At 32.5% G+C, this 23,319-nt stretch overlaps 2 long non-coding RNA genes across 2 annotated transcripts; both read right to left on the bottom strand.

Annotated features, from left to right (window-relative positions):
• Positions 1-2,083: 2,083 nt before the first annotated feature.
• LOC133784299 (uncharacterized) lies at positions 2,084-2,543 on the bottom strand. Its single transcript, XR_009871254.1, has 2 exons — positions 2,273-2,543; positions 2,084-2,173 (listed from the first exon to the last, which is right to left on the bottom strand). It is a non-coding gene; the product is annotated as an uncharacterized LOC133784299 (long non-coding RNA).
• A 6,875-nt stretch (positions 2,544-9,418) lies between these two features.
• Positions 9,419-14,236, bottom strand: LOC133784300 (uncharacterized). The gene is made up of 3 exons (XR_009871255.1): positions 13,877-14,236; positions 11,541-11,613; positions 9,419-10,038 (listed from the first exon to the last, which is right to left on the bottom strand). It is a non-coding gene; the product is annotated as an uncharacterized LOC133784300 (long non-coding RNA).
• Between the last annotated feature and the right edge of the window lie 9,083 nt (positions 14,237-23,319).

A 23,319-nucleotide genomic window follows, 5' to 3' on the forward strand; every position in this document is an offset into this window, starting at 1 on the left:
TCCAAAAATGTGTTATCAAAACCTACGATAACACTTTCTGATGTGTTAAGAAATACTGTGTTATCGTAGGTCAGGGTACTTACCATAACACTTTATCAGTGTTATACAGATGTGTTATTGTACTGTCAACGATAACACTTTTTTTGTGTTATACTACACTTTAGTATAACACGTTTTTTATGTTATATTACACTTTACTATAACACTTTTTTTGTGTTATACTACACTTTACTATAACACTTTTTTTGTGTTATACTACACTTTACTATAACATTTTTTTTGTGTTATACTACACTTTACTATAACACTTTTTTTGTGTTATACTACACTTTACTATAACACTTTTTTTGTGTTATACTACAATTTACTATAACACTTTTTTTGTGTTCTACTACACTTTACTATAACACTTTTTTTGTGTTATACTACACTTTACTATAACACTTTTTTTGTGTTATATAATAAAGTTTCCATAACATAATTCTTTACATAAAAAGTGTTATTGTAATATATATTATAACTCAATTTTCCTATTATTGTTATATTTAGATATATTTAAATTCTCATTATATATTTTATTTATATTACACTAATTTATTCTATTATATTTTAATTTTTTTTATATAATTAAAATTAGCTTTCTAATATATACTAGCATCATCAAATGATCTTGATTTTCAAATAACAAAAAGTAAGAACATTCTACATTGAATTAACAATCCACAATTTAGTTTAAAACATGCGACACTGTCATTAACAACAAAATATTCTTTAAGTATTCAAACAATCTAAAAGTTACTACTTTCAAGGAGTCTTAAGTATCCTTTTATACTTCGCTTGTCATATCTGCAAAATAAACAAAGAAATATTTTATTGTTATTATCTAGCATCATAAATTACTTCTAAAAAAATGCTATGGAAATTATATCCAAGAAAGGACACCACATACAAAATAATAGATTCAAAACTACACCAAAGCAAACAAAGAAACAAAACACTAAATTATAAGACATTAGTTATTTTTTTAGTATAAAAATGTACCTCTTGGAACAACTTTTTTAGAAAGCCATGCAACTGTGGAACCAACTGCTTCTTGTATTGTAAGCATCGCATGATTAGGACGAAATAAGTAAGACTCTGGTACAATAGCAACATCAACCCATACTCGCATAAAGTCTGGTCCAAGAGGCTTTCCATGTACAGTTATATTTGGATCACTAGAATCCCAACGACCTTCAGCAACAATTGCATCTGCCCAGTCAAGCAAGTAGCAAGCATTCTTCCCTTCTGTAAAGTTATGTCTTTTTTCTAGTGCAACACTCTACCAAATTTATTTTAAAGACAATATATTAGTTTCTGTAATTGTTCTTCTAAAATGAAAATTTAAAACAATAACAACTTTTATAATTTACCTTAGGGGACTGAACATTGTTTGACTACGGTACATTGCGAGACTGTCCTTCGCTTGGTGTCACTTTACCACCAACCTAAATATAAAACCAAGATAAGTTTTATTGGAAGAAAAGAAAACTAAGATTTATAAGTGCAAGATAGAAATACCACCAAGTGTTCTTTAAGTAGATTCATCATTTCAGTCATTTTGAGCTTCATATTATGTTGCTCTTCTTCTAACTTGGAGATCTTACTATTACACATATTAACAACAGTTAGCTTTGACCTTGACACGCCTCTTCCTTGTCCGATTAAACGACCAGATTTTTGGTTACCAAACAATTTTGTCAAGGCATCCTCATCAGCGTTGTCTGTAGTTCCAGATTTTGGGTCTTCAACGAGAATCTCATTCAATGAACCCTGCATATAAATTAGTATAACTAATGTATGCATTATGGAAAATAAGTAAAAATTCACAAAAATTAAATGACTAATACTCACAAAAATATCAGATGCCGTTAGGTTTACAGGTTCACCATTCTTCTTGGTATGGGCTCTCCGAAAAGCATCGACTCTAGATATTTTACCATCCTCATTTTCTTTCTTCTACACAATACATCAATAGAGATTATAAAATAGAGACTGCAATAATGGAAGCAAAAATACAAACAATATAAAACTTAATTATTACCATATCATCAATTGTTCGAGCATATCCTCTTCGACTTAAAGTGTGTGGAACAACTTTCTTTCTTCTCTCTTGGCATTTGGCCCTTATATCCTATTTAATAAATAAGTAAAAGAGGCATAACTATATTTAATTTAACACCAATAGAGATAAAAGAGACAGCAACATCACTTCTTACATTATATTTCTTACCAAATGATCTTTACTAATTTTTTTGGCAACAAATGCTCTCCATTCTACATCACTTTTTATGCAATCCGGCTTTAAGGCTAGTCGTTCATTCTCATTTTTTGCATTGATAATATCTTTTACAAGTCTAGATTTCCCAGCTCTCCATAGTTCTGCCATCATTTCAAAGCACATCTTTTTTTGCCAATCATCATGTAAGTCATATTGTGCCTACAATAGAATAAAGAATAACATATTATATGTTTAAGTGTAGAGCTGAATATATATAAAAAAATACACTCATAAAACTTGTAATTCTACCTGAATAGATTCCCAAAGAACATCTCTCATCATTGGTGAAACTTTCCTCCAATCTGAAATAGTGTAAGGAACAACCTCTCGCACAAGAGCGCCCACAAAAGAAGAAAATTGCACTGAGTTAGTACCAACTGGTTGCCCTTTTTCATTCCAATTTATTATCCTTAAGTCATTGTTCTTCTTGGTAAGATTTGCCAATAGAGTTTTCCCCCTTCTCTTCTTGGCTAAGTTCATTACATTCGCATCTACATCTTGAGGTATTTCTTCAAACTCAGTTTGATTTGCCTCATCAGTTGTTTTTTGTAATCTAACAGATTTTCTAAGAGGTTGTTCAAGTTCTATCTCAGCAACTTCTTCACATTGTGCAATAGCCCCTTCAAATTCTACACCAACCCTTTCCTCATCAGCTGACTCTTCATGTTCCTCCCTTACTCCTTTTTCACAAACACTATCAACTACCTTATCTACTTCATAATTAAGAGATCGTTTAGTTTTTGAACTTCCAAGTGACATCTCCATGTCTTCCACATCATCATTTGGATCTAACTTCATGTTCCCTTGCCCTTGTTGTTGTATATTTCTTCTTTCTGTAACGGTGTTCTTGTGGTAGAAATCGAATATGATTGCAAAATGACATCTTTTTGCTATGCTTCAACCAAACAACATTTGAGTGCTCGCCACAAACATGACAACCATAATTTCCTTTAGTCGCACATCCAGCTAAGTTTCCATAAGCTGGAAAATCATTTATGGTCCATAGCAACATAGCCCTTAAATTAAAAAACTTCTTTGTAGAAATATCATATGTATAAACACCATTCCATAATTCAAGTAACTCATCAATTAAGGGCTCTAAGTAAACATCTATGTCATTCCCAGGTTGTTTAGGTCCAGGAATCAACATAGATAGAAAAGTAAATTCATCCTTCATGCACAACGCAGGTGGCAGATTATATACAATGAGCATTATAGGCCAATAACTATACGTAGAACTCATATTTTTGTAAGGATTGATCCCATCAACAGCAAGTCCTAATCGAAGGTTGTTAGGTTCAAGTTGAAAATCTGGCCATCTCTCATAAACTGCATCCCAAGCCTCTGAATCTACTGGGTGCTGCATTTTCCCATCTGTTCTTTTATTGGTTGAATGCCATTTTAAGCTTAAAGCCGTCTCTTCGTTTCTAAACATCCTTTGAAACCTTGGTATAATAGGAAAATATCTCAATGCCTTTGCAGGCTGCCCTTGTAGAATCTCTTTTGTCTGTTCGTTTTGCTTCCATCTTGGATATTGACAAGTGGGACATTCTTGGGCATCAGCATTCTCTTTAGTATACAAACAACAATCGTTGACACAAGCATGGATATGCTTATAGCTCAGATCAAACATCTTTAGAAACTTTTTAACTGCATACATTGATGTTAGTAGGAGATTATCTTTCGGCAACATATCTTTGATCATCTCCAATATCTCACTAAAGCCAACATTTGAGATTCCATGCTTTGTTTTTAGATTATACAGCCCAACGATAGACGATATTTTTGTATACTTTGAACAACTTTCATACAATGGAGATTCAGCATCCGCTAATAAACTCTGAAAATCAGCGTCATTGTTATCGTCACCAAAATCATTGGTGTTACTTGAAAATACTCCCGCTGCCCGAAATAAATCATATTCATAACTTGTGTTTGTCGTGCTGCGTTGGACTGGATCTTCCCCATGATGAAACCATGTTTTGTAAGAATGGTCCATGCCCCACAAAACTAAGTGTTCGACAACTTCGTGTGAAAGTTGATGGCTTAGATTGTGACATTTGTTGCATGGACAAAGAATCTTGGCTGGAAATCCAAGATTCGTCATGGCTGTCTCCACAAACTCTCTAGCTTTTTGCTCATATTCCACCGTTACTCTACAATTTTAGAGCATACATCAATAATCAAGCACTAACACTTAAACTTATATCCAAAATAAACTATATGATTTTGGTTACTAACCTGTTAAGATGGATCCAACTTTTATCCATCTCCAATGAATTTGTATTTGATGTTGTTCTCTTACTAAAATCTTGTTTTTTGTCTAGGTTTAACAACTGTTAGACAAGACAATCACATTATTTGCGGTTGTAATATCAGGGTCATGACAAGGTCATTCACACACATGCTTTTAAAAGAAAACATGCATTGGTTGAATTTCAGTATATTTGGGTTATTGAAGTTTAAAGCTTTATTGAATTTCATTCAGGGGCAGAGTTGCTTGTTCAGAGTTAAATGATCACTTTTGCTGAAGATTCTAGAGTGGAGTTAATTACTTAATTCCAATTTACAGATTTGTTATAGTTCCCTGTAGAGTGTTTGGGATTTCTTTATGGTCTCGTACCTTTTCTGATTGTTAATGGATATAAATTTATAATTGATTCCAGATTTGTGGTTTATAGATCATTATTAGTTCTCAGTTTGATTATATAACCGTGTATGGTGAGTTGTGTTCAGAATAAGTGGTAAACATTTCTAGAAGAACAGGGTTATTTTAGATTTAGAGAGAGAATTAAGACAGAAAATAAAATAGAACTTTAGAGAGAAATAGAATAATAACAGAGAAGGTGAACATTTAAAGAGAATCAAGAGAGGAAGAATTCAGCAATTCATTCATTTCTTACTAGTGTCAAAAACAGTGTCAAGAAGACTGTGGATACTATTTTAACAAAGCCCAGCAGGTCTAGTCGTTTTGACTTTTCTCAAGTAAGCTCTGCTAATTACTAATTTTTTTTAACAGAAATGTGATGAGAAATATTTTTATCACTAATGTTTACTTAGCTCTCCAAAGTTTCTGTTAGGAGGTTGGAGGATATTGGAACCAAAATGATTAACTTATAATTTATTTCTTTTTGGGTACAGATAAAAACACTGAATTTTTTTCCATTAATTTGATGGTTTCAAGTGAATATTTGTTATCTAATTCTTATCTAGGGTGCATGTGAAGTGGACAACTTCAAATTTGATGCACTTGACTAGGTTTGCTTTACTACTGGAAAAAGAAATAGATCTTTGATGTGTGTATGATTACACAGGAAAAAAACTATTGTTTGGTACTGTCCTAAGCATTTTTAGACTAGGCTTCATTTCATTCTACTCTAGCTTGTATCCAAATTATTAGATTCATATTCAACAGATGTGTTCAATTTTTCTGCAGACTGATTTTAATTTTCGCGACAACTTTGAGTATTCGTTTTACCAAGTAAAAATGCCTAAAATGATTTTATTTTTGGTGTGAGTGTTTTTTACACAGCCTATTATGGTCCTAAAATTTTTTGGACCAGATTAATAAACCAAATAGATTTTATAAAGTCCCAAAATTTGTTAAAAAGATTGACCTATTCCTAGACAGCCTTAAAGTAAGATTTTTGAAAATAAATGTCACTAAGTAAAAATAATTATTTTTGTGTAAAATTTTACAATAAACTGCTTGATATAGCCAAGGTTAATTCTGTGAAGTTTGGGAATTTTTGGAGATGTAGTTTTTCAATTATAATTTTCAAACTAATCCAGTTATAACTTAGGACTTATAAAGTTTATACTTAGAGAAACATATGAGGACTTTTCTAAGTATTTAACTAAGAAAGCTACAAATTTATATTGGTAATGGTAAAATTTACTTTAGCACACCAAATGATTATTAAGATTAATTAGATATTAAAGGGGTAATATTTTAGTAACTCACTGTTTTATTTAAGAGAAAATTTAAAAAAGGTCCAATACTATGGAAAACTTGATTGATTCCCATAGTATTGCTACAGACTATGGAAAACTTGATTGATTCTAATTTGTTATCTTGAGAACTAAAGAAAGCATAAAGAGATGATAAATTGTGTAGCTGGGTTTATAGCTATATGATCTAAAATAGCATGATTATGTAGTTTTAATATAATAACTGTAATCATAAAGATTTATATATGATCTAATGCTTTAATATAGTTGTATGTAGTTGTCTAGTGGATTAATTAGAGAAAATATTATCAAAGAAAGTTAAGTATAGTTATTTTCTTCTAATTGTTTCTGTATAATCTTTCTAATTTCAGAAAATTAAGGATGGGACTTGAGAAGCTAGCTTGCAAGTTATGATTAAACGAGTTTCAAGTATGGTTCATAGTCTCTCTCTTTGTTTCTTCTTGGCTGGTTGTTTATCGAATACATTTTAGTGCCCCCTACTGTTTAAAAGGTTCACTTTCATGAAGAATAATAATAGTAGGTTTGAGTGTGTTTTTTCTAGGAGAGTTGTGCAGGTTGTTTTTGACTGGTTGCAAGGGCTCTGTTGGCCTCCTATCTTTACAGACTGGTGCAGTTGGCTGGAGGCTGACAGGAAGAACATTACAGACCAGATCACTATTACAGCTCTAGCAGTTTCAGTTTATTACATATGGCTTACTCGGAACATATGCCATTTTGACAGCAGCTGTTTTATGGTCTCTACTGTAACTAGTCTAATTAAAACCTCTGTTTCAGCTAGATTAGTTGGCTTAAAGCTTCGATCTAAGGCTAGGACTTCTAGAGCTATTCAAATGACTCAATTCTTGTCTAGTCTGTATTGATTGAGAGCTGTGTTTGCTCTGTTTGTTTTTTCTGGTTGCTTTCAGTGTGTTTGTGAGCTGTGTTTGCTCTGTTTGTTTTCTGGTTGTAATCAGTGTGTTTGATCAATAAATTACCTTTTTCTTGATAAAAATAAAATAAAATAATGGTAGGTTATTTTTTTAGCTTCAGTTATTTTCATGAAGAATGGTTGCCATTGGTATATTTGTTAGCTTCCGTTATTAACTTAAAATGATTGATTTGTTTCTAACGTTTTTTTTATGGATCTTATGGACCCTTTAATGATCTTTTAAGCATGTAAAAGGTTTCAGTTTGAGTAACAATACAGAGTTTTTGTAGGCTAAATTGCTGGTTGAATCAAATTATTTGTGAAGAAATGTCTATGGTATTGTATTCCACTTGTCTAATCAAGCTTCAGACCTCAACCGTTGCATGCCATTCCAAACAAAAAAACAAGGCAATCTAGTGTGTTTGACATATATTCTTGCTCTGTCAATTGGTGATGACACTATTTAAATATTCCCTTTAAACTTGTTTGAGAATACATTGGCTGGTGTGTGTTTGATTGACTGTACTGCGATTATTAGTTATTACAGTTTATATGATTTTTGATAATGAACAACATAATTATTTGCATATTTGTTATGGTTGGTAAGGCACTATTGCTTTGGCAGGACGTCATATATTCTCTTTCTTTCTATTGTTTTTTTGGGAAATAAACAGGAGTTGGTTGTTCTAAAATTTGTTTTCTTTGGAATATAATACAGTATATGCTTGTATTTTTATGCAGAGATCTTTCAGGCATGACAGAATCATGGAAGGTCTTAATGTTACTGAAGAAATGTTGATCTAAAATAGCATGATTATGTAGTTTTAATATAATAACTGTAATCATAAAGATTTATATATGATCTAATGCTTTAATATAGTTGTATGTAGTTGTCTAGTGGATTAATTAGAGAAAATATTATCAAAGAAAGTTAAGTATAGTTATTTTCTTCTAATTGTTTCTGTATAATCTTTCTAATTTCAGAAAATTAAGGATGGGACTTGAGAAGCTAGCTTGCAAGTTATGATTAAACGAGTTTCAAGTATGGTTCATAGTCTCTCTCTTTGTTTCTTCTTGGCTGGTTGTTTATCGAATACATTTTAGCGCTCCCTACTGTTTAAAAGGTTCACTTTCATGAAGAATAACTTCAGTTATTTTCATGAAGAAGATTGTGAGTACTACTTCACTCACAATCTTCTTGTTTATCCATCTATACTTTTGGTAAAGCTCTAGTTTTTCTCTTTCTCTTTTTCTTTTTTTCTTTTGTCTATACACTTATTTTTTCTTTCCTTCCCTCACTTGTGAATTTGAGTTGGGGATTTTGTCTTTTAATAGTTTTTGGTCGTTGAGATGTACATTGGTGTTGTTCAACTTCAAGGTTTCCTCTTTTAACTTTTTTAATGGAAATTAATTCTAGCGTGGCTTTCAAAATCTCTAAATATGCTTTTGAATGCTTCCATTTGATGACACTCAATGTGAGAATATTGAGAGTTTGATTGAGAATGATGATGAAATTGAAGATCCTTTGCGTGGTGACCCTACAGCTACATGTTTTATTCAATTTATTTCTCAATGCTTTTGCATGAGCTCTCTTGAAATTGGGCAAATAATTAATTAATGGGTTTTTGTACAAAAGAGGAGTAGAAAGGTGTTAAGTCCAAAAATGCAACTCTAGCATGTTTCTATATGTTTTATGATGTTAGATGCCAATATGGGATTATTATGGTGACAGTGACCATGTGTGATCTAAGGTTGAACAGAACCATGGGATGGGACCAAGCTAAGAAGTTTTTGTCAATGGGTTTATGATATATGAGCCACTGATATGGGCAGCACCACATCACAACAAATACATAAGGAGCATCTTGATTCTTGAGCCTTACTTATGGTGAATTTTTATAAACTACTTGTAATTCATTCATTCAAAACTATTAAATTTGGTTCAACTAAAGCCTTGAGTGCTCAGAAGAAATGAAGAGCTAATAATATTTGTTTGATTTGAAATCTTTTTTGGGCAAATAAATTTATGAGTGGGGACTTTATGAGCTTCAAACCCATTAGGCTCTGCACTGATCAGAAGATTCAGAACTGAACTTATTTCCATAAAGGATCAGCTAGCTATCTGAGTCATAATCATCAAACTGATGCTGAGGAGAGGAAGTGAACTTTTCACCAAACAATTTTTTTCTTTTCTTTTTCTTTTTCCTTTTTATGTTATAGTAGTTACTTGATTTTCTAGTACCATGATTCTTAGTCCCACTAAAGATTTATTGGTCTAAATCTATTACTAATTTCTAGTACTTTAGTTTCATTAAGCTTTCAAGAGATTCTAGTGTTGTTTTTAATTTAATAATCAGATTCTAAAATGGTAGCCACTAACTAATTGGGTTTGGATCAAAGACAAGATTTTAGCTTGGGTTGTGGCAATTAAATCTAATCTATACATATGGAAATAATGAAAACAATATGACTAAATGAAAAATTTAATCTATACATATAATGAAAAATCTAATCTATACATATAAAAGCTTACCTAACCATCTATCAATACCAAGTCAAAAAATTCAAACAACACACAATAAGTTTTCTTCCTTATATCACCGCAGCACACAAACAAATTTTCCAGAACCTACTTCTCTAATACACACAAGTTTTCAACCTTCCGTTATCACCGCAGCACACAATTTTAATCTCAGAAACTACTTCTCTATGGATGAATATTTAAGATATTCAAACTCCTCTAACATTTTAAAGATATTAATAATAAGAGTTAAAAGAACAAATTCCGTACCTCTTGCAAATTACCTTTGCAATGCTCCTTGCCAATTCGATCCCCAACCTGAAGAATATAATCAATACTTAAAAGATTAATACAAAATTAAAATTTGTCAATAGATATTAAACAAGCATGTATGATAAACTAACAAACTAAGGAGAGATCAACCTCGAAAGATGAGGTAAATTTAACATATGCATCTATTGTTGTTTAGATATTAATGTGATCAGGAATCCTTTTCATGAATTTAAATCTAGTATTTTTTAAGTGATCATGATCATACCAGAAAGTTTCTCATATAATATATATCATGCAAGAGCCGTTGACATAACTCGAGCACATTTCTTTAGTAAGTGCTTAAAGATTTTATATAAACACATATACCTCATACAATACCAATTAAGTGCACATCAATAATACATATTTAATATTATTAACTTAACTTCATTGCCTGCCACATGGTCACTCTATATTTTATAGTGGCAATGTTATCTATAGCGAAACAAGCTCAAACAACCAAAAATAAAAGTTGGAATATGACCAATCAGAATAAGGCTTAACTGTTCAGTGGATGGGTTTAAACTTTACAAAAGTGATATTGCATTGAAATATTGGGCTTTCTATTTTTCTTACTGTTTTCAGAATCTGAAGAGATTTTTCTTACTATTTTTCTTACTGTTTAAACTGTTCAGTGGATGCTTTCTATACTTGTTTAGTGTAAAGCAGACCCAAAGTTGGGTTCCCCTTAAAAAAAAGAAAAAAAAAAAAAAAGAAAGACCCAAACTAAACAACATTGCTGTTCCATTGCTTCATGTATGGTTGCTCTATCATGTTCTCTCATGCTGTTAAAGAAAGTGATATTAAACTTGATATTTTCACACGAACAAAAAAACAGATGAAACTTATGAAAAGATTAAAATAAAATCATCAAATGGTATATTCTCTTTTGTATAATGGTTTTGAAAATATCATTTAGATTGACTGAGGATGATACAATCCAAGCAATTTCCTGTTCTGTAACTAGTAAAAATACTAAAACAGGCTTAATTACAAAAAAGGAAAAAAACACATTAAGCAAGCGGAATTAAAAATTCAATGATGATATAATTATTCATTTAATTCATACAATATTTTATTAACAAGCAGAAACATTGTAATAGATTCCATGAAAAGATTAAAAAAAATAAGTTAGGATTTCTTAATGTCTATGCTTTAGAAATCATGTGAACAAATGGCTTCTCTATGTATTGACATAAAATCAGAAAATATATTCATGCATATTATATTGGAATGTTTCTAGAGAATGTTAATTGCATTTTTTGAGTTGTATGTCCATTCCTCTTCAATTTTTCCTTAATGCTTTTATCTCTTTAATAGGAAATAGAATATCATATCAATGATACTACAAGCAATTCTAACAAGAAAAAAGATGAAGAGATTGAGAAAAGAAATCTAGTATATACAAGTAGGAATAATATCATGATGCACATCATGTATGCTAGGTTTAGATAATTGCAAGCTAGAAAGAGTATTTTCATTAGAAACCTGAGGGGCATCTCAAATACCTATCAAATTCATCTATGCAGCAAAGTCCTCCATCTACTAAAACTAGGGCCCCAGCTTCCAACATCCAATCTCCTGCATATAGCACAAATATAGTAAAATTATTTAATCGAAATATTACCATTAATGTCGTACAATATTTAAATATGATATAATAGCTGATTGTTACAAGGAGAATTCCAGAAACATATAAAGAACAAAGATGTAGTACAGGTACAATTTGAAGCCAAGGAACTAAAACAACTTGTCACGATAATACAAAAACATTCTATCAAAGATAGACCAAACCACCTTTATTTTAACATGCTTTCTAAAATATTAATTGTGAACACAGGGTACAAGCTTACAAGAACCCAAATTTAGCAAAAGATGAAGACAGAAAATCACTACTTTCATATCACAACCATCTGATCAGATTATTTAGCCCCATGGAAGCAAGAATTGAAGTTTTATGATGAAAGATTTGGTTATCATAACAAAGATGTTCTCAGTCATTGAGAGAGTTACTGACTTGAAGTGTGAGCAAAAAGGGAGATATAGAGAAAAAAGTAAGAGCAGAGACAATGAGATGGCGAACAGGACTAGGATGTGCAAGGTGGTGGCAAACCATGCAAAAAGTTAACACAAACTAATCACAACTTATCGTCTTATGGTTCATTGGTCATGACACGTGGCACGCTCTCCTGTTATCTTATCTCAGCCTAGAAATGTAGTGAAGTGAGGACTTGAATTATTTCCATGAAGGGTGTTGAGTGATCTATTTTCGTATGAATCTTTCTGATATGATAATATTGTGACTTGTGGAGTTAGAGCCTTTATCATCGATAATTTCCACCTCTCATTTTGCTATGCGAATTTAATAATATATTACTTTTCTTGAGACAATTAGGCATGCACTAGCAATCTATATATATAATGCATGTAACTAATCCAAATAACTTTGTGAAATTAATAATAATCCAACTCCCTATGTAAACTTGATATTTCAGCTATAGAAAGAAGAAAAAAATGATCATTTTTTCTAAAATTAACAAAAAAAATACCAATTTTATTACTATTACTTTGTTTAATACTATTAGAGGCAAGAGTTTATTAATTTATAGTTTTATGTACTTTTGGGTCTGGTTTCCACTTTTCCATCAAGATTCAAAGCCATCAAATATTTTCAGCTAGCTAATGCTATATACCTTTCTTTCTAATCTCGTTCACTATGAATATATAAATATATATATGCCTTTATATATAAGTGCGATCGATTCTTATATATTATATATATGAGTTCTATTATATTATAAGTACAGATTTTGTGGAGCCCTTTTTGATTACTCATCCAAGAACATTATCAACCACAAGTATAGATCGGGTGGAGCTTAATCTCTGTATAGCTATATATGTTTTTGTCTTTTACTTGATTGCTCTTATATATTTTGATTAGTTATTAGTAGCCACACGCGCCTCAACTTTATTAAAAAAGAGTAAAATAAATTTATATACATATATGATTCAAGCTACTAGATTTCAATGTAGTTCACCTCGTTTTGCTAATACAATTTATCAAAGCAGTGAAAAACAAAATAGTAAATTATAGGGCCATACAAGTTTAGGATGGAGAAATGAGAAACATACCTCCATCCTTGACTGCAGTGACAGTGAGTCCAGCACTAGTGCTTCACAACAGATCTGTTACTTAACTTTGCAGCAAATTTCAAGAACTGAGATTTCCCGGTACCTGAGAAAAGCCTTAAATTTTTTTACTACATATATACATATACATGTAACTTTTTCCGTATAATGCTTTAATGATTACATACAGATTCAAAAAAAGAATCTGAACTCATTAGCAGTTGTTCACCAATGATAGTAATATAAATATATATATATATATATATTGGGTAAATTGAAATAATGATAGTAAAACAGTATACTAAACTTAAAATCTGCTTTCTTTTTCAGAAAAACTGATCAGTGATCCAGTGAAGTACTGAACTTAAACAAATTATTGGCCCAATAATAATAAGTAAAGAAACAGATATAAAACAAAACCCATTTTCTGAAACATTATTAATAATTAAAATTCAAAAGTAAGTTTAATTCCACACACCTTACATAAATATGTATAGATCAGATTATATGTAGCTAACAGAAGCAGACAAACTGATAGTGAAAGCACAACGAATACGAAAGAAAGAAAAAAAACAAAACTATATATGTTTTATCAAATGGATAAAGAGCACCCCAGTAACACGCTAATAAAAATTGTTTGTTGTTGAAGCACTAGTATCAAGCTTCATGAAAACAAAATGTTAAAAAATACAGTAAAGGTGCCTAATTTGTGTACCTGAGAATGAGTGAAACAGCTGGTGGGTTTGAGGTATTTCTCAGAATAGAAGAGGCTCCTCCATTGATAGAGCAAATGAGAACTGGGTACAAAGAGAGGGCTGACCTGCAAGAGCAAGCTACGGGACCTGCAAGACTGAAGAAATGCAGATTAGAAATGCAGAAGAAATGCTAGAAGAAATGCAGATTAGAAACAAATGTCCGATAAAACAGAGCAACAATCTACACAAAACCCACACTGCAATAACAAAAACAAAACAAGCTACGGGAAGACATGCAAGAGGGCTGACCTGCAAGAGCAAGCTACGAACGGACCACGAACTGAAACCGAGAGACCGAGAGACTGAGAGAGAGACCGAGTCTATGGGAAACTGAGAGAGATAGACCACGCACGGACCAGGAATGGAAAGACGAAGAACATTGAAGATTGAAGGGACTGAGAGGAAGGTTGAAGGGACTGAGAGGAAGGGGAAGACCGAAGAATGGTTGAGGAAATGGGTATAGGGGAAATGGGTACACGGGTTGAAAAAAGTTCAGTAAAAAAAAGTTAAGTAAAAAAAGCTAAGTTATTTTGGCGGTACCTATTTTAAGTTGCCGCCTGAATTTTTTTTCATTTACCATAACTCTTTTTAAAATCTATTATAATCATGTGTTATGCTAATGGGTTTTTGGTGTAGTGTCAGCTGCTCGGCCTCCACGGTCGAGGGATTGCACAGGGACAGAAACCTAAGATGTGTATTTTTCCATTAGATTGGCCTTGATTATTTATAACTTTTGGAAATTTTGTAAGTATGTCCTTTAAAACCCTGTTTTTGGGATCCCATGTACTAAACGTTTATTTTAATGAAAATTATCCATTTATGACTAAAATATTTTAAACCTAACTTGTTTATGACTTTAGGATAACATTTTCATTTAAATGACTTGATTAGCAAGTCCTGCACTATTTTAAACACACAGTGTAACAGTCTTGGTTATCCAGGGCGTTACACTCATTCATTCCGCTGCATATATTGTCAGTATTCTTATCATTTTTTATCTTTGAATTCTATTTTAGAAACATGTTCTAGGTTATCTCATATTAATTTGTTTAATATTAGATCTACGTGAAAATAAATAAAGATCCTGTAAAAGTTTCCCAACACTAGAGTGATACAATGAGGTATCTAAAAATTCCTTAAAAGTTTGGAAGTATTTAGAGACTTTTTTAGGACAAGCTCGCGGTGGTTTTGCAGAGGCATCTGCGTTGCGTCACCTAGAATTTCTTGGGAGAAAAAACACCCAACACGCGATGCATCTCCTACTTGGTGGCGATGCATCGCTTGGGAGGTCCGCACAGGAGCGTACAATTACGTGACTTAGCTCCAAATGATGTGTTTAAAAGCTCTAATCCTATTGATTAGACTTAATGACGGTGCCTACACCATAAATAAGGGTTATTAGAGTTGAAAAGCTTTGGTTACACTTTTCAACTCTCTGTAGCTCTCAAGGAACATAAGTTTTCTCCCAGAAACTCATCGTGCATTGCTTGACTTGCATGAGTTTCAAGGCCTGTTAAATCCAAAATCTCATTCTACTTGGTTGAAGCTTCAAGCGATAAGGGAAGGCTTGAAATAGAGATTTTGGACAACAATATTCTTATTGTGTATAAGCCTTAGAAGTTCCCCAAGTTTGAAGATTCAAGTTCCTCAATACAAAATGTTGTGTCTCTCAAACCCTAATATTGTATTTGACCATTCTATTGAGTTTATGTTGTTAGTATTGATGATTAAATGTTTCAAAGTTCATCATATAACCATTTAATCACTTATTTTCAAGATTTGCATTCATATCACAAATAAGATTCTTGATTAGCATCTAGGGTTTGTAATATTGAACCATTCCTATTATGAATTGTTGATTAAGAATGTGTAAATCCATAAATTCCCAATAAAGATGACCCCTTGGAGGAGCTCCGCAACAAGCAGTGTAATATCCGCCTTTGAATTTTAAGGGTATTTTTGTAATCTGGCTTGGGTCAAGGTATTATGGTAAATTGTATGATATTATGTGTTTAATTATATGAACTATGATATGCATGAGTTATGATGTATGCTTACTTTATGTGTTCCATTAAGAAATCCACACACGTTAGTTTCTTTAATTATTAGGGGCCAAAGTGTGATAGAAGTTGATTTATGGGGGTCAAGGTAGAATTATGGGTTTTGTGATAGAAAGTGTAATTATGAGGAGTTAAAACTATTACTTTTGAATGGAAATTACTACAAATGGTACAAGTAATTATTGAGGAAAGGTTAAAGGTTGGGGGTTAGTATGGTAAATGAGTTTTATACGATTAATTACCAGGAATATAATTAATAAAGGAATTTAGCTTAGGATTCATACGATAGTCAGACGCTTTGGAGTTTTAACACACATAAAGTATCAGGCTAGGAAGATCCTCCTTGATTTGACTTTTGAGACTTGGAGATTCGAGAATGGGGACTTTTGTGTTGGTGGACTAAGGATCATACAAGGAAAGCAATACCTTGGGGGATTTAATCTAAGATCTTGAAAGGTAACTCTTTGAACTTTGATTGTTTAAGTTATGGTAGATTTATATTTTTATATTGTAAGAGAAATTTAAGAGTAATTGGGTTAATAAAAGGGTATCTAAGGTTTATGATTGATAATATCTGGGTTCCAAGGGTTAAAAACATGTTAGGATAACTGATTTAGTGATTTGGGGTCAAAGTTTTATGATTTGGTTCAATTCTTAGGTTTAGACATCGCAACTGCGATCTCTAAAATTAGAGACCTAGCGCGACCGCGCTACCTGACTGTATAGTCCTGGCGCTTTGTGAGCATGACCGCGGTAGTTACCCAGAAATGCTTTTCTTTTTTTTTAGATTTTGATGCACCCATTTTATATAATTGGTACCTTTTTCGATTGGGGTTATTGCATTAGAGTTTCAAGACCTTCTTAACAATATTTTGAGTATGAGTTAACTTTAAGAGGGACGTGGGTGTATTCTTAATATTGTTTTTGGTTTGGCTTGAGTTTTAAGCTTTTGATGTTGTATAATATGATAGACTCGCTAAGGATACTTGAAGGGATGTGATTGTGTGTGTGGAGCGTTGCTGGACCTGAGGTAAGATGAGTGGACACCTGCACACTGGGTGTGCACTCGACGTACTTAAGTGTGGTAACTTTGTATGATATATTACAAATTATGCTATAAGCTATACGATGAATTATGTTAGGAATTTGGTTACGAATTATATTGTGAACTATGTTATGAATTATGTTAAGAACTATGGTGTGAATCATGTTATGAATTATGTTAGGAGCTAAGTTATAAGTGATGCATGTTGTGTGTGACTGAAATAGGTAAGAATATGTGGTATGTTTGTGTGTCATTCTTACGATATGAAAATGCATGCTTGTGTTACGATAAATTTCATGCTTACATTATGAAAAATGCATGCTTATGTTAATTCGTGCTCGGTTGCACAACTAACTAGATTAGCACTGGTTTACGGCCAGAACGACACTGCTAATACTAGTCATGGATTGAATATGCTATGCTAGGATAAGTTATTTTATGCTATGTTTACGCTACGCTACGGTTTGGTTGATAGATTACATTATACTATGGTTATGTGTAATGCCCTACGTTTCGGGTACCTTTAAACGTCTCGGATCGAGATTTTTTTTCCGAGTTAAGAATATTATTTTAAATAATATTATATTTGTTTGGATTTTATTTTCCTGTGTTATTGCTAGCCAAATTATGAATTTTGTGATTAAAAGTCAAGATAAGACTTTCGGTCTTGAACCGACACAAAATCCCTATTCGGGAAAAATCTCATAAAATAAAATGAAAAACTATGGCAAATATATTTTGGGCATAAAATACATTCATAAAAATTAAAGTTTGGTAAAAAAATAATAAACCTAAGAGGAAATGGAAATCGTAAGGCATTTTGTGTTAAATGCTTAATTTTACTGAATTGGAGAATTTTATTCCATAAATGGACCTTAGGTTAAATTGTAATGTGTGACTAATTAAATTAAATGTGAGAGACATTTAATTTAATTATTATGTGCTAAGTTTTGTTTTTAAAACTTTATAAGAGTGAAAAAGGTGATAGAAAAGTGATTAAGCTTTAATCACATTTGATTAATGTTAATGACACAAAGTGACATAAAGTAAAAACGCTAGTGTTTTAGATATTTTAGAGTTGTGTAAGCTCTAAAGTAAAAATCAATTGTAATTGATTTTTTTTAAATGAAATAAATAATTGAATTGAATTATTATATATATAGATTATGTCTGATATTATATTGATAATATTAAGTGAATATCAGAAAATTCTAAAGTTTATCTATGTGGTCTTAATCTCATATTGGTATGAGAGAATCGAGGATATACGAATTGGTCAGGGACATGACGACACACTAGCAGCACACATGGATGCAGTCAGAGAAGGCAAGACTACAGATTTCTCAATATCTAGCCAAGGCTTATTGAGATACAAGGATCGGGTATGCGTGCCGAATGATCAAGGTATTAAGAAGACGATTTTAGAAGAAGCGCACAGTACCCCGTACTCGGTTCATCCAGGGTCTACCAAGATGACTCATGACATCAAGGCAATCTATTGGTGGCGAGGGATGAAGAAGGACATAGCGGAGTTTGTATCTAAGTGTCTGGTATGCCAGCAAGTGAAAGCGGAGCATCAGCGGCCTGCAGGTTTATTACAACCGCTTAGCGTGCCAGAATGGAAGTGGGACGACATAGCCATGGACTTCGTGACGGGTCTGCCAAAGACGAATAAGCAGCATGATTCTGCTTGGATAGTAATAGATAGACTAACCAAGTCGGCTCATTTCCTGCTAGTTAAGACTTCATACACGGCAGACCAATATGCAGACATCTACATCCAAGAGATAGTACGGTTGCATGGAGTCCCCAAGATTTTGGAGAAGTTTACAGCAAGCTATGGGTACTAAGTTAAGCCTTAGTACGGCTTTTCATCCTCAGATAGATGGGCAGTCCGAGCGTACGATTCAGATCTTAGAGGATATGCTACGCGCGTGTATACTTGATTTCGGAGGATCATGGAACAAGTACTTACCGCTGATCGAGTTCTCGTACAACAACAGCTACCAGTCAACGATCGGGATGGCACCTTATGAGTTGCTATATGGAAGGAGGTGCCGATCACCGTTGCACTGGGACGGGGTAGGAGAAAGGCAGCTTCTAGGGCCCGAAGCTGTTAGAAAGCTCAAGAAGCAGTTGCGCTTATTAGACAGCGTATGCTTGCTGCTCAAAGCCATCAGAAAAGCTATGCGGATACCAAGCGACGCGATGTGGAGTTCCAAGTTGGAGATCAAGTCTTCCTGAAGATATCTCCTATGAAAGGTGTCAAGCGGTTCGGGAAGAAAGGCAAGCTTAGTCCCCGATTCATAGGTCCTTTTTAGATATTGGACAAAGTGGGACCAGTTGCCTATAGACTAGCCCTGCCGCCAGCACTAGCCGATAGTCACAACGTCTTCCACATTTCGATGATACGCAAATATGTGTCAGACCCCTCTCACGTCCTCAAGTACGATATGATAGCGCTCCAGAAAGACTTAAGTTACGAGGAACGACCGGTTAGCATCCTAGATAGAGGGATGAAGCAGTTACGGTCCAAGAGCTTTCCTATAGTCAAAGTCCTATGGAGCAATAGTTCTGAACGCGAGGCAACGTGGGAATTGGAGGAGGACATGCAAGGCTGGTATCCGGAATTATTTGGTAAGTAAATTTCGAGGACGAAATTATTTTTAGTAGGGGAGAATTGTAGAGTCCAAGAACTTTACTTAGCTAATTATTTAGTAGTATTATAGTATGTATAGTGTTATCTTTGTTACTGTGGATTTTTGGTTCAGACCGGGAATTATTTGGACACTCATAGTAGTACTTATAGACTTTCTAAGTTTAATCTATAGTTTAAGAATATTAATTTTAACGTAAGGTTTGATTATATTACTGATATTAAGAATAATATTTATTATACTATAAGGTTTAGATATCAACCAATAGGATTTTAAGCACATGTTATGAATGGGTGATTAAGGATTAAGTATTTTTGAGGATTGAATTAAATAAGGGTAAAATTTGAATGCTTTAAGGTCAGTCAACAACTTTGAATACGTTGAGGGATTAGTCAAGGTTGTTTACTCCATTCAAACTTAGCTAAAAATGTGTAATTTCGTGTTTAAATATTCAGCGTGTGCCGATGTATCGCAGCTATAGGGGGCGATATATCGCAGCACGTAGATACGGAAAACACGAGACGATGCACGGTCGCCTCGGGCATACTGGCCTAGGCGATATATTGCCTACAGGGGGCGATATATCGCCTCCTTCAGCATAATTCAAATGTTTTTGAATTCTTTTTCCTTTCAGCCATTCAACCTCTTCATAAATCCAACATCTTTTGAACGAGTCTTCAGCCTCTGCTGAACGATTATTCAAATTATTTTCACCTAAAAAGCTATTATTTTTATTCAAGTAAAATTAAGATTCCTTCATTCCCAAACTCTATAAATAGGACCTAGTACCCAGCCATTATTCACCTTTTGCTCTAAGTTCAGAGGCTGCAAGTGCTAATTGAGTGTGAGAGTATAAACACCTGGGTTCTGGGGAAATCATAAGCTTAAACATCATAAGCTTATCAAACACTTTGGGAAGTAAGGTTCTATAGTATTTCGGTTGTGGTGTAGATTGGTCTTACAAGTCCTTGAGGTAAACCAAAACTCTAGTTCATTTGTTTTATGTTGTTTTCCTTCTCTTAGTCTTCTACTCAGTCTTCTAACCTCATTCTTATTTTGGTTAGGGAATCTAAGTTCTTGAGCACATAAGTTTGGTAAGTATGTTTCTCAAAGGTTTAGTCTTTCCATTCCTTTCATTTCTTCTTCTTCAAATCTACTCACCCTTTATATATATGGTTTTAGGAGTGTTCCAAAAGTCCCAACTTAGTTCACATATCCCGGTAACTTTGGTAAGGAAAATAGGCTAGAATCTATATGTTTTATGCTTATGTTATCTTATGTGTTATGTTATGAAATATGTTATAAATATGTTATGAATATGTATGTTTGTAGGCTTGGGCATATGACCCATATGACTAACAAGACCACAAATGGGTTATGGGCATATGACCTACTTAGCTAGTAGGACCCCACTAATCCCATGGGCATATGACTTGTTTAGTCTATGGGACCCCAAGTAATAATGGCCATTATAATAAGTGTATGTAATAAGTGTTATGATATGTCTTTATGTTTATTACGAAATTTATGTTTATGACTATGTGTTAGATTTTCCTTGCTGGGCATTAGGCTCATTCCTTTTTGTTTTATGTGCAGGAAAATAGCTTTTAGTGGCGGTAAGGTTCGTGGAAGCTTGGAGATTGTGTATCGATGGTGAATGGAGTCAAGGAGCCGAGCGTTATTCGATTCGAGGATGTAGTTTTGCTTTATGTCTTTTTACATGTATTTTCCGCACTATTTATGTAATGTCTCTTTATTTTAAATCATGTTTTGTTTTTAAAGACAATGGGATCCCATATCCTTCTTGGTATTTATTTTGTAAGTAACTCTTATTTTTACAAGTTACTTAATAAAATTATGGTATTTTCGCAAATGTATAGTTTCGTTAATGGTCCAAAAGTCTAGATTAGTGGGTCATTAAAAATGGTTCCCTATTGCGTTGACTATTGGAACTGAAAAGGTTATGAGCGCTCACGTTGCAAACTTGTTGTGACACAACCATCACTAGTAAAGTCAATGGTACTCTAGGAACAAGATATAGCTAAAGAGTAAAACGATAATTTTATTCCATTTTAATTATGAATCATTAATAGAGGATTAACGTTGTATGTAATGATTATATCAATGGACACTTTATTCTTTAATAAAGTACTCAGTAAATATATGTCTATAATTATCAAGAGTTCAATCTCATATTTATAGTGGAGTAATCATGAGATTAATAAATATGATTATTTAATCAAAGAGCTTTGATTAATAATCTAATATTTATTGGAGTTTGATATTATAGGTTCATAGGTCTCCAGGGTGGCTCTATCAACACTATACCAAGGTCAGAGTTGACACAAGGGTATAACTGTAATTTGGGAATTTGAGAATAATTTTAATCTTCGGGTCAAGTATGCAATTATATGATAATTGATGTTGAATAATTAGTTTGTAATTAATTATCAATATTTGAAAATATATTTATTAATTTAAATGTATAGATTTTCAAATTCATATAATAAATAAATAAATAAATAAATAAAATTTTGAAATTAATTATTTTATTTGAGTGGGAGAAAATAAAATTGGTAAGTCAAAAATAGTTTTTATTTTTAAATTTTTTAAAGATGGTGATAATGATGATCATCAAATTGAATTTTGAATTTAAAATTTAAACCTTGAAATATTGTTGTCATCTTTTCCTTAAAAAGATCAATACCTTATTTTGTGGAAGATTGATTTTAGTTAAATAAATAAATAAAAGAAAAATGCAATACCCCTGAAAAGGGAATAGCAGTACATGCATGGCACAGTCCAAGGACTGTGCCATGCGTGTACCAACTGCAATGATATTGTATAAGTGTTGTTTTTATTTTATTTATTTATTTAATTATTAATTTGAAAATAGTTTTTTTTCAAATTTGTTAAGTGAGAAATTTACCTAAATTAAATCCTATCATCATTATATTAATATTATTATTAGGAATAATAGGCAATAAAATAATCTCTATATATATGATATAGAATAATAAGAAAAAAATGTGAATGATATACAATTCAAAATAGTTCTCAAAATTTTGTCGGACAAAAACTCTTTCTTTTTCTTCTTTATTCTAGCGATTCTCATACCATAATTCAAGTTCTAATATAGTGAAAATACTTGTGATTCCTAAAATTGCAAACCCATGTGCTCTATGTGCCCACACACATCTTGAGGTGTAGAGCTCACTCTGGAAGATCGTACTTTGAGTGCTCAAAGCTTTGAATAGGAAGATCGATAAATATACGAAAATACTCAAGGACACTTGATAGGCTTCAAGAGGTAAAAGTTCATGTTCTTGAATATTCATATGTTTATGTGTTTATATGTTATATATAAATATATTGTATATATATATATGTTGCATGGTTAATAATATTGTATATTAATGTTTCTAGATGGATGTTTTCTTGGTCATATTAACTATTTATATGATTAATGAAATTTTTTATTCTTGTATACAATGGGCCCACCATGCTCGTTTCGCTACGTGCTCTGAATATTTTTCCATCAATTGGTACTAGAGCAGGTCATTCCTCTATACATATTATTAATTTTTGTGTGAGATTATATGCATTTCTATATTATATGTGATATATGTTTGAATGGATGG

The sequence above is a fragment of the Humulus lupulus genome, chromosome 6 (assembly GCF_963169125.1).
Source record: "Humulus lupulus chromosome 6, drHumLupu1.1, whole genome shotgun sequence".
Taxonomy (NCBI): domain Eukaryota; kingdom Viridiplantae; phylum Streptophyta; class Magnoliopsida; order Rosales; family Cannabaceae; genus Humulus; species Humulus lupulus.